We start from the raw sequence: 12,250 nt of genomic DNA, 5'->3' as shown, positions 1-12,250 counted from the left end.
CAGACGCCATCCCGCTCTGGACCACGGGATGGTTAATCCTACCCCACGTTGCTGTGTGGTGAGAATAAGAAAATGCACCTGAGGCCCGGAGCGCGAGATCCTCACCAGACCCCACAGGGTGAACGCTCAGCCAGGCCTGGGGTCCTGGTCTTTTAAGTTCTATCCCAGCGAATCCTACCGAGACCTGGCAAGGGGAGTGATGCAGGACTCTCCTCGTGCACCGAGGAAGCGACAGCTCAGAAAACTCAGGTGCTGACTCAGTTCGTAAGCACAGAGAGGGGACCCCATGGTCCACCTGCGAAGCTGAGGCTTTCTGCCCTCATTCTTTTTTTTTCTTTTTTTTTAAATATTTTTTCTTTTTTTTTAAATATTTATTTAAATATTTTTTTAAATATTTTTAAAATATTTTTTAAATATTTTAAATATTTTTTTAAATATTTTTTTAAATATTTTAAATATTTAAATATTTTGCCGCCGTGCTGCACCACGCGGCATTTGGGATCTTAGTTCCCCGACCAGGGATCGAACCCGCACCCCCTGCCCTGGAAGCGCAGAGCCTTAACCACTGGACCGCCAGGGAAGTCCCTCTGCCCTCATTCAAACAGCCTGTCAACTTGGGCAGCGGCCGGGAGGGCGTTCACTTGCAACCAGGATGGGCTTTTAGCCCTGTGCCCATGAGACTGCTTAGAAAGCCAGCCCACCCTCCGTAACCTACAGAGTGGGCCCCTCGCCCGAATTGCAGGGGGGGGGGGCCCTGAACATCCCATCAGGGGAGGGCAGGGAGGACGTGAAGGCAAGAGCCAGGTGACTTCTTAGGATGTGAAAGAGCTGTTAGAGCTTCTCCCTGCCCTCGCCACTAAGGAGCATATGGGGCTGGGGGCAGAGAGTGGGGAGGGGGAGGGCTGGGGGCAGAGAGTGGGGAGGGGGAGGGCTGGGGGCAGAGAGTGGGGGGGGGCTGGGGGCAGAGAGTGGGGGGGGCGGGAGGGGGGTGAGTGGAAGTAGGGGAGAAGGAGAGACCTTGTCACCAGATTTACTTGTTTGTTTCTCAACTGAGATAAGACTTGTAACGTAAAATCAACGGCTTTCAAGTGAACAATTCCCTTGCACTGAGTACCTTTGCAGTGCGGTACAACCAGCATCTCTACTTAATTCCAGAACATTTTCATCTCCCCAAAAGGACACCCTGTACCCGTTAAGCAGTCGCTCCCTGTCCCCCTTCTCCCGACCACCCGGCAGCCACCAATCTCTGTTCCTGTCCATGCATCTATCCCTTCCGGAGGTTTCATACACACTGAATCATACACGTGCACTCTTTGATGGGAAGACAGAGAAATGTGGCCCGAGCCCCCTGCGTACTCTGCCCCAAAGCCCCTGCCTGCTGGAAAGCCCCCAGGCCCGCTCAGAGGAAGCCGGCAGGTCTGCCCCGGCCCCTGGGTATGGCTGCCTCCACGTGGCTGTCCCGGGTGGTGAGTGGGCGCCCGAGCCCTGGGCTTGGTCTCAGCGCGGCAGCTAACGTGGGCCCCTGGGCATCTCGCCTGTTAAGTGGGAGGTTGAAGGGCTGGGTCTCAATGGCTGCTGTGTCACCACTACCACCCCCGCCCCGTGAGGTTCAGAGGCGAGAAATGGGACTTTGTGTGATGGCAAAGGCAGGCTAGATCAGAGATCCAGAAACTCTTTCTAAAACAGGAGGAAAGAGAGAGACAGTGGCACCTGGTCCTGGTCCAGCAGGGGCAGCAAGGACTCGGTTCCTGCCAGGCCTGGGGGGCTTTCTGCCAGTGACCAGGGCCAGTAAGGCAGGCAAGGAAGGCAGTCAGGGCTGCACCAGGGCCTGTTTCCCTCCGACTGGGCACGGCCCCCGGGTGGTGGCAGCTGGCAAGGAGGGTGGCATGAGTGCCCGTGCAGTGATGGGAGGGGCCGTGTGTGCCGGCAGGCGCGTGCGGGCTTCTGTGTATCACAGCTTGTAAATTGCTCGGCACCTCTAACTGCTGAAAGGGCCATCGAGCTGCGTGGTGTTATTATTTATGAGGTAGCGCAGAGGTGCCTGCCAGGGACTGGAATGGGCTGAGCGCTGCACGGGATGGACGGCAAATTGAACTCCAATTTTCTGCTCCGCAGTCTTTGTTACACGCCACAAAGCGCCGGTACACTGGGGTCACCAGCCTGATGAATGTGTGCTCTTCCCGGTGACGGCAGCTCCATCTCGCAGCCTCCCCCCAGGCCCAGCCGCAGACTCCTTCCCTGTGATCCAGGCGCAGCGCTGACCTCAGAGGCCTTGCAGGAGGGCAGGCGGCCATGGGTTCGAAGCCCGGCTCTGACTCTTCGGGTGACCCGTCTCCTCTGAGCTTCCGATGAGAGAAATAAAAGGGCAGGAATCATAACTCGCCCCCGAGGTGGCCGGGAGGATTAAAAGAGAAAACACAGGGAGATCGGCATGCATTAGGCCTGCAACAAATACGTCCTCTTCTCTTCCCTTCTCCCAAGGCTGAGCTGCCCATCTGACCCAGGGAAGGGGAGGCGGGGAGGAGCCACTGATGGAAAGCGCCCATCTGGGGGTGGTGAGGCCAGCTGCCCACCCAGGAAGTTGGTGCTGATTCTAAGTCACATTTTCCACCAGCTTCCCTCACTGCCTGTCTCCCCTTCCTCAGGCCCGAAGCACCATCTTCCTTGAGGGTATGGCCTTTCTCAAGGGTGGGAAAGGGGCAGGAAAGGAGGTTACCCCTGGGAAGCGTGCCACCCAAAGCTTGGGAACGCTGTCCACTCTCTTTGCACAGCCCTCTGCGCCCTGTGTCCGGTGGGGCCATCGCTGGCCGAGGTGGACGCTGGGGATCCCCAGGCTGTGGGTTCTTGAAAGCATCTCCGAGCCTACCAGCCCTTGCCCTCGGCTTTTCCAGGCCAGGGGGAGGCAGACGCTTCTCCATCACCAGAGCTTAGGGGACAGGCTGAGAGTGGTACCCATGGGATGCAGCGAACTCACCTGCTAGGGAAATCTTCAAGAGAATCAGCTGGGGGAGTGACAGATGCCATGTGGGACAAGTCTCCGTGGGCCTGGCCAGGCAGCTGGCCCCCAAAGCTGAGCTTTGGCAAGCCCTTCATCCCTGGGGGGAGTCTCAGGTCCCAGCTGTGAAACTGGAGAATCACTCCAAGCTGGTGTCCCTCCTGGAGGTCACCGAGGGGAAGGTGAGTGTTATCCACACGGCATCGTGGAGCTTCTTGGAAGAGATTCCAGGAGTTAGTGAAAATTTTATTATCACTGCTTTTATAGCTGAAATGAATCTGAATACACTGAAATGATAATAGCACCATTAGGCAAAAGCATTCTAATCGATGGTGTAAGTTTAATCTCTGAACCGTCCAGCTGAAATGTATGACAGAGCTCCCTTCCCCTCTGTTAATTGCAAAATAAACCCATCGGAAATGAGAACCATCTTTTTTCCACGCAAGGCTGGGGGTGTTTTGACGTTAATTTACCTGTGCGGTCCAGGCGGGAGGCCCCGGCTGGGAGATGGGTGTGCAGAGGTTACACCAAGGATGAGGAATAATGGCAAAGCCCCTTGTGTGGGTGCGTGTGTCAGGCACTGGCCGAACCCCTTCCCCTCTCCATAGGCCTATGACATAGGCACCACTATGATCCCATTTTTCCGTTGAGGACCCTGAGATGCGGAGGGGTTACAGAGGGATGTCCAGGGTCACACAGCTAGTGAGTAGCCGAGCCAGGATTCAGATCCAAGTAACCCCGCTCCCAGGTCACAAACCACACTGCTCCTCAGACCTTGCAGTGCCAGAGCTGGAAGAACATAGAGGAATGTCAGCTCTCAAGAGGGAGGTGGCCTGGCCGAGTTCAACAGCGAGTTCACTTGGCTTTTTCCTTCATGGCTCTGGGGCCTCCCGCGTGTCAGACTCATTGCCAAGCTCTGGGACCAGGGAGGCGAAGGAGCCCCATCCCCATCTTCCCACGGCTGACACACTAGCGCGGGAGTCACCACGCGTGCGGCTCTCATGTGCGTCCTGCATGCTGTAAGGGACGTAATCCCGAAAGTCTGAGGGCCGTGGCGTCGGACAGCAGGAAGAGAGTTACAGAGCACAGCACATTTGAGCCTCAGAGGGGCCGCGGGCAGGACTGTGGCTTTTTTTTTTTTTTTGGCTGGATGTACAATCGGCCGAGCTAGCTCGGGGGAGGGAGACTGGGAGCTTGGGACACACCCCCGCCCGTCACCAGGCTGGGCCCCTCCGCCCCACTCGCCATTCCCCAGGGCCGTGTCGGGGCTCAGTTTTGCTGGCTACCCTGGTGGCTGGGCGCCCCCTAATCAGATTAGATGTGTATTCAAACAAATTGATGATCTGTTCCATTAGATGCTTTTTGAACACGCTTTTCTGAGCGAGAAATCCATTCAGCAGCAGCTGTGGAGGCCGAGGCATAATTGACTGTCGCCCCCCGCCAGGCCCCCGACGTCAGAAGGTGCCTGGTTCCTGAAGGTCACCGGCGAGGACTAGATTAAGGAGGGCGAGAGCCTTCTTTCTTAGCTAATGAAGCACTTGGCATGCAGGCAGCACCGAGGCTGAGCTGGACCGGGCATCTGCCAGGAGACAGGGAAGGGGCATAAATTAGCATCTCATTTGTGGGCCAGGCAGTGAGGAGAAGGGAAGCCGGAGGGGAGGGACCAGGGGGCTGGGGGGCTTCGAGGCCCTGGCTGGGTGGGCAGGAGCCAGCAGGCCGTGTCAGGCATGGGGGTGGGAGCGGGAGGGGCACAGCTGGGGAGCCCGGGGTCCTCTGCCTGCGAGCGTCTGCCTGCTGTGTGCACGCCCCGAACATTTCTTTTGGGGACGGGGCTCAAACACCCCCACGCGTGGCTGCTCTTCCGGGTCCCACAGCTCCCTACTCCTGAGCCCCCGCCCAGGCAGCGCCACAGCTCAGCCCCTCACCGACTCTTGGGTTTCCGAGGAAGAGGAATCGCTGACATGATGCAAAAGCTCCTGCAGCTCCAGCTGTTCCTACCCGGGTCCTGAACCTTTGCTCAAGGCTTTAGAAGCCATCCCAAAGCAAGACTTGGTTCTTGAGCCAGCTTGGAGTGGCCGTGAGGGAGCTGGATTCAGAAGGCTCAGATTTGAGACATTCAGGAGACTATGGGCTCTAGAAGCGGTATGCCTCCAAGTCAGGGGAAACGGGTGGGGCAGTGATAGCGCCCCTGGCCCCCGTTTCCCCATCTCCTCCCCACGCAGTCACCTCCAGGGGTCTGAAGGGCAGAAAGAGCATCCCGTAGGTGCCAAGCGCTGAGCTCCGAATTTGACATCCGTTCGCTCACTTGGTCCTCCCAGCAGCCTCTGGGGCAGGGGTTGGAATCTCTTCCAAGGACAGACAAGCGAGGCTCGGGAGGTTACTCTGCTCAAGGTCACACTTTAGTTGGCATAGCAACTGGCTTTTAAACCCAGTTTCTCTTCTCTTCCCCCACTGGGACCTTCAAGCCAGACCCTAGGGAAAGGGTGGTACCTGGGGGCTTAGGTGGGGAGCAGAGCTTTGGGATGGGGGCCCCAGGTCAGCCGCTCCTTCCCAAGAAGCCCCCGGGGCTCCGACCCCTGCCTCGTTTTACTTGACACCTCCCGCCCACCTCTCTTCATCTTCTGGACTCTGACCTCCCTTAATCCCTCCTCCCCTAGGTGGACCCGTCTCCCCTGGACGGTTCTGCCCCATCATCCTTCCAACATCCTCTGGACTCATGCCCAGTCAGCCTGCCTGGTTCACCCGCACCCCCGATCTAGTCCTAGGGCCGTGACGTTGGAGGCTCGGGTAAGAATGCCCCTGCCACACAACCGGCGTGGCCCCTGCTCGTGGCTTCAAGCCACGACCCTGAGAGAGGCCACCATCCCTCACTTACCACCCGTGAGGCCACGGGTCGGGATGTGAAGAGTGGGACGGCTCAAGGAAGCCCCATGTCACCTACAGAAAGGTCCAGAACTCTAGAACCTGCCAGATCTGGATTTCCATCTGTGTGGCGAGGTCAGAAGACCAACCGTTCCTGCATGACAGCTTTCTCGTCTGTAAAATGGGGATAAGGGTAGTACCATCCTTGAGAAGTTCTCCGTGTCACTTAACTGAAGAGATGGACATAAAGCACTGAATGTGTGGGACGTTCCATAGGTCGTATGAAATAAAGGCAGCGGGAATAGATGCGTAGGGAGAAGTGGGGTTTGTGGAGAGGGGCCTGTCCAGAGCCCCTGCTTCCTCTGACCCGGGGCCCAGCCTGCTTAGGTCTGTGGCCGCCAGCCAGCTCCAGGGAGGGGACCAGTTAGGAGGACATGGAGGTCAAATCCAGGACAAAGGTGACGGTGCAGAGGCCAGGGGGTGGTGAGCTGAGAAAGTCTGAGAGAATCCCAACCTCCACCCCGTCCCCGAGCTTTCCAGAGACACTCCCGATGGCTGTGTAGTTACTGCGTGCCCAGAAGGGAGAGCTGCTAAGAGGGAGAGGCTTTGGGGTCTTTCAGAGCTGGGAAGGGGACTGGTCCAGGCCCGGTGCCCCGTGAAGCTGGCTCTGGAGGGCAGATGGACACCTTTTGGCCAACTAACTGCATTGGTGGTGGGTGGAGGTCTTCACCCTGACTGGCATTGCCAGCTGGCAAGGGTCTGGCTCCAGGGGAGGTGGGGTTCCCAGGCCTGGGCTGGCTGGGAAGTCAAATCCCAGGAGAGATTGGAGGGAACCCCCAGAGAAAGATGACATTGTTGTGTTGGGGGCTGAAGGGAGGGGAGAGGTTGAAGTTGAGATAAGCGTCTGTGTGGGGCCATTTAGCCTGGAGCTTGGAGTAGAAGGATAACGATAAGTGTATTTAGTGGGAATTTGGAGGAGAAGTCAGCCAGGGGCCCCCTGAGCTGTTCTGGGAAACGAGAAGGAAGCCCAGGACTGAGGCCTCTTGTCTACCTCTGAAGGCGGCTCTTCCTTCAAGAGGCTCGGGCTCTGGTGGTCAGGAACCCCCAGCCACGCCACACCCCCGTGTCCCATGCACACGGAAGGCCTGTCCTTTCCTGCATCTCCAGCAGGGCTGCCCGCAACTGTTGACCCTGCCCAGTCACATACGTGTTTGCAGCTGTGTGCACACATCTGATTATAAATAAGCAATAAACACATTTGATTATAAATAAGCAATCCATACCTGTGGGACACAACGGAACAGTTGCAAAAAAGCATAGAGTAAAAAGTAAACCCCTCCCTACCCAGCCCCCAGCCACCCAGTTCTCACCCCTAAAGCGTCACTGAGCCCAGTTTCTTATGTGACCCCCTAGAAAAAGCCTGCGCCTATACAGGCAAATCTGATTTTATCCTTGAAAAAAACAAACAAACAAACTTATGCACAAGTGGTAGCAGATTGCACACCTCATTCTACACCTTGCTTTTTTCACTTAACAGTAGCTCTCAAAATTTGTTCCAGAGCCTTTCGCTATAGAGAATTGTATTGTTTGGAGGTGCAATCATTTCTTTAACCATCATCACCCTTTTGACAGACATTCAGGTCATTTCCAAGCTTTTGCTGTTACAAAACATAGTGTTGCCATGAAATGCTGTCACTTCACTCGTGCACGGGTGTGTGTGGAGGAGAAGTTCCTCGAAGAATTGGCGGATGGGGAGGTGCATTTTTAGTTTCGATAGAATTGCCAAATTGTTCTGCATATGTGTGGTACCAAGGACAGTCCCCAAAGCTGTGTGCGTGACACCTGGGTCTCCGCAGGCTGGCCAGCCCGGGGTATTATCACACTTTCAGATCTTGGCCGAAGTGATAGAAAAAAAAAGTGTCATATTGAGTTTGCCTTGCCTTTCTCTTATCACGAGGTTCAGCATCTTTGTCTGTGTTTCAGAGTTATTTGTAATTCTTTTCTGTGAACGGTTCATATCCTTTGCCCATTTTTCTGTTGGTTTGTTCATCTTTTTCTTATTGATTTATGGGAATATTCTTTATATCAGGAAAATGAGCTCTTTGTCCATGATAGAAGTTGCAGATATTTTCCCCCTGTTTGTCATTTGTTGCTTTTTGTTTATGAGCATTTTTTTTCCATGCAAGATTTTTATATAGTTGAAGGTATCAATCTGTTTTATGACTTTCTGGAGTTTGTGTAGTACTTAGAAAGTACTTGGCGAATTCTTTGCTTCACCAAGATTGTATATTTTTAAACCCTGGTGATTTTTTTCTAGTTCTTTTAGAATTTCATTTTTCGTGTTTAAAACCTTGATCTATCTAGAATTTATTTTGAGGTAAAGTGTGAGGAAGAGATTCAGCTTGATTTTTTTTTCCCCCAGATGGCATCCTGGTTTTTCCAAGGCCATTTGTTGAATAATTGATCTATTCCCCGCTGACCTGAAATTCTACTTTCATCCTGTCTTAAATATCCCATATATATTGGGGCATATTTCTGGACTCTCTCGTTCATTGCTTCATCATTCTATTTGGAAAGAACACACTTCTTTAATTATTGCAGCTTTATAATATAGTTCAATATCTGTGCTAGTCTCCTCTGCTTACCATTCTTTTTCAGAATTTTCTTGGCTATTCTTTTGTGGTCTTTTAAAATGTGAACTTTCAAATCACTTTGTCTAGTTAAAAAATCCTCTGTGTGTATGTTTTCAAAGTGTTGATTCTGTCCACTGTTCTCCTCCATTTCCGGTTATCCCTTCCCACTGAGAACGTGGCTAGCAGGCCTGTTGTGTACAGTAGTCCAAGTTGTGTACTGCACAGTCCTAGAACTAAGGTTGAGAGGAGCTGCTGGCCCCTGCCAACAGGGTATGAGCTCTTCCCTCCAGGGAATCTGCCCATCTGCATATCTGATCAAGAATAATAATAGCTGCCTCTCCTATAGCATGCGTCAGGCACTTTATGTTTTTTAATTTATTTAAGCCTCACAACAAATATATCCCCAATTTACAGCTAAGGAAACTGAGGTGCAAAAAGTCGAAGTAACTTGCCCAAGGTCAATGATTTGTGTTACCCACCTGTGCAGTCATGACACAGAAATCTGTTCCTGCACATAAGCACACGCACACACACACACACACACACACACACAGAGATAGATTCGCACTCAGACAGACAGATACACATGCCGTCAGGTATGCATGCAGACATACACACAGAGACACACACGTGAACACATACCTACGTACATACACAGATGCACACAGGCACAGACGCTCAAAGACACGCACACACACAGACACAAACGCACACACTGCTGTTCCCACCAGCATCCTTTTCCCATCAGAGTCTTTCCTTCGATGGCTCACGCACTCCCAGTGCCCCTGCTTTGGGGCAGGGCCAGCGCATCCAGGAAAACCGCCTGGCTGGACTCCCTGCCCTGGCTCTCGGCTCCGCATAGGGCCTCCCTCCCACATCCCTGTACCCAGAGAGGAGGGGGCCTTTAGCCTTTCAGGAAAAGGAGGCGTGACCGCATAGCAGGGACCTGGGGAAGGGAGCCTCGGCTTCTGCCAGACCGCCTTGTTAGGATAACTTGGGATGAGGGATGCAGCTCTGAGCTGGGTACCCAGCAGGTTCTCAGGAAAGGCTAGCCACATCCCTCCCCCCTCCACTTCCCCCAAGTCATTGTCTCCAGCGGCCTCTGGAATCAACCCATCCGAGCAAAAGCCATTTGGCTCCAGACGGGCACCCCACCCCACCCCCGGGAGAGCCTGAGGAACGACCTGGCAAATGCAGACATGGGGGCGCATCTCCCAGGGAGCCGGGTTGCGGAGGCGAGGGTTTGGGTGAAGAGCGCGTGTGCCCCCGCGCGCGCGCACACCGACTGTTCTGGCTCCGAGTCGGCCCGCCTCGAAGGGATTTAATCAGTGGGGGCTGGGAATGTTGTTGTTTTAAAACAAACAAGGGATGACAGGAGCTAACAGAGGGTTCTTAAAGACGCGATTCAAAGGGCTCTTGAAAGCTGCTGGAGAATGAATGCGCCTTTGAAGTGCGAATGTGTCCATTTGTTAAACTGAGAGCCAGCCGGCTGCCTCCGAGGGGTGGGGAATCGTTTTCTTTGGCAAATGAGGGCTTGCCTCCCTCTCTGCCCTCCTCCACCTCCAGAGGTGCGCTAGGACCCCGAAGCCAGGGATCCGGCGTGGCGGCCACTCTCCCAGGACACACTCTAGAAGAGGCACCTTTTCTTTTTTTCTTTTTTAACATCTTTATTGGAGTATAATTGCTTTACAATGTTGCATTAGTTTCTGCCGTACAACAAAGTGAATCAGCTATATGCAGACATGTATCCCCATATCCCCTCCCTCTTGCGTCTCCCTCCCACCCACCCTCCCTATCCTACCCCTCTAGGTGGTCACAGAGCACCGAGCTGATCTCCCTGTGCTATGCGGCTGCTTCCCACTAGCTAGCTATTTTTACATTTGGTAGTGTATATACGTCCATGCCCCTCTCTCACTTCGCCCCAGCTTCCCCCTCCCCCTCCCCGTGTCCTCAAGTCCATTCTCTATGTCTGCATCTTTATTCCTGTCCCGCCCCTAGGTTCTTCATATCAAGAGGTGCCTTTTCAACCACCTTGAAGGCAGTGTGCTCACATGACAGTCGTTAAGAGTGAGGGAGAGACCTGCGAACAGGCAGCGTCAACTCCGAGACGGGAACCTGAGCCATCACACAGAGATGAGGTGGGGCAGGCTGGTCACGGGTGCGCCTCTTGCGCGTGTCTGCACCTCCTCTCCAGCCGCCCTTGATCCACCCCCCGGTGACCCCCACGGGGAGGGTCAGTAGCAGGGATGGGGTTCAAGGAAGACTCAGTCACGCAGTCCCCAGTGGAGACGGAGGGGATGGGAATGCGGTGCAGCCCGCAGGTTGACCTGGGCCCCAGACCTGCGTTACGGCTTGTCTTGAGTTGTCAGTCTGTGTGTAAGCTCAGAGTGAGGCTTTGTCACAGGTGCTGAGCCTTATCTGAAAACCAAGGGTGCCCGATTCTGGTTAAATCTGAGGGTGAGGCCCCACTGATGCTCCAGAGATTCAACGTGTGATGCAGGAGGGGCCCCGATGCCCCCACCCCCAGTGGGCTGACCAGCCTGCCGGGCCGCGTCTTGATTCAGTCCCTGCCACCCTTGAAGTCACCCCCTCCCCGACTCCTGCCACGTGCCCCTTCCTCTTCCATATCTTAGGCCAAAAGAATAGCGTCTTATGGTTTTCACCCTCTGGACCCCCAGGGGAAAGTTAGCGCTCGGACCAAGGCATACCTGGGGCATCAGCCAGCGCCGAGGATGATGGGACACCCACCCTGGTGGGGACACCCACTCTTTGATGTCGGGAAAGAAATGAACATTTGCAGAACGTTTACTCTGGGCCAAGCACGGACCTAGCATTTTCACAATTCCTATCTCATTGAACCCTTGAGATATCAAGGTGGCTATTTCTCTTCCCGTGTCTCCTGGTGGAGAAACTGAGACTCAGAAAGATGAATGCTTGTCCACGCCCAGGCAGCTGAGAGTCGCAGGCTGAGCACAGACGGGATGTGGTGCCAGGACCCCTCCCCCACCACGGGGCTGGAGGTCGGGATGCCCCGTGCCTGGCTTGCCAGCAGCTTCCTGGCTTTGAGCACTGCCCACCCCTCGGGGCACAGTGTGATGGGTGGAAGGTGCTTGCACTTGGGTCTGGCAAGTCTGGACCTGACTCCCCTTTAGCGGCACGTGGCCGTGGGGTCCCCGAGCCGTATCCCTTACCACAACGGGAGCGCTGCTGTGAGCGCCAGGTGATAAGTGGGTGAGCTGGTGAATGGTGCTTTCTGGAGCTCGCTCCCTCCATCACCTGCAGGGCTGGCTCCTCCCCTTCCAGCTGTGTTACCCTGGGCGGGTTTCTAACCGCTCTCTAAAAGGTGGATTATGATCCTGTCTGGTTGTGGGCTTGCGTGTGGTTTAAATGAGCGTATGTTAAAGCCCCAGGAACAGCCCAGAACCTAGCAGGTGCTTTAGTCCTTGTGTTGTTTCCAGATTCTGGCTCCTCCGCCAGCCTAGCCCATCCCCTAAAGGGCAGGTCTGCTCAATGATGGGCTCGGAGACCCTCTCCCTGTTCCCCCCTCTCTCCCTGTCCTTTTGTCAACCCCCTTGTCTGTTTCACTTCTGCCCTTTTTCCCACTGGCCAGAGGGCAGAAGGCCTCTATTTGCACCCAGAGCTGTTGGTCTGAGTGGTCCCCTGAAGTCCGGGATCCGGAGTGCATTGTCTCCTTCGAGGGCAGCCGTGGGGCGGGGCTCGTGCTTGGCTGGACTGAGTCAGGTCACAGGGTTAGGGTAGG

General features: G+C 54.7%; 1 protein-coding gene across 1 annotated transcript in view; it reads left to right on the top strand.

The window, feature by feature from the left end:
• Nucleotides 1-12,250, top strand: part of SDK2 (sidekick cell adhesion molecule 2) — a 263,285-nt gene that overhangs the window by 108,893 nt on the left and 142,142 nt on the right. The window lies entirely within an intron of this gene.

Source organism: Balaenoptera ricei, chromosome 20 (genome assembly GCF_028023285.1).
Source record: "Balaenoptera ricei isolate mBalRic1 chromosome 20, mBalRic1.hap2, whole genome shotgun sequence".
NCBI classification, from domain to species: domain Eukaryota; kingdom Metazoa; phylum Chordata; class Mammalia; order Artiodactyla; family Balaenopteridae; genus Balaenoptera; species Balaenoptera ricei.
The sequence above is the reverse complement of the archived record's forward strand: the minus strand, read 5'-3'. Positions and strand labels throughout refer to the sequence as shown.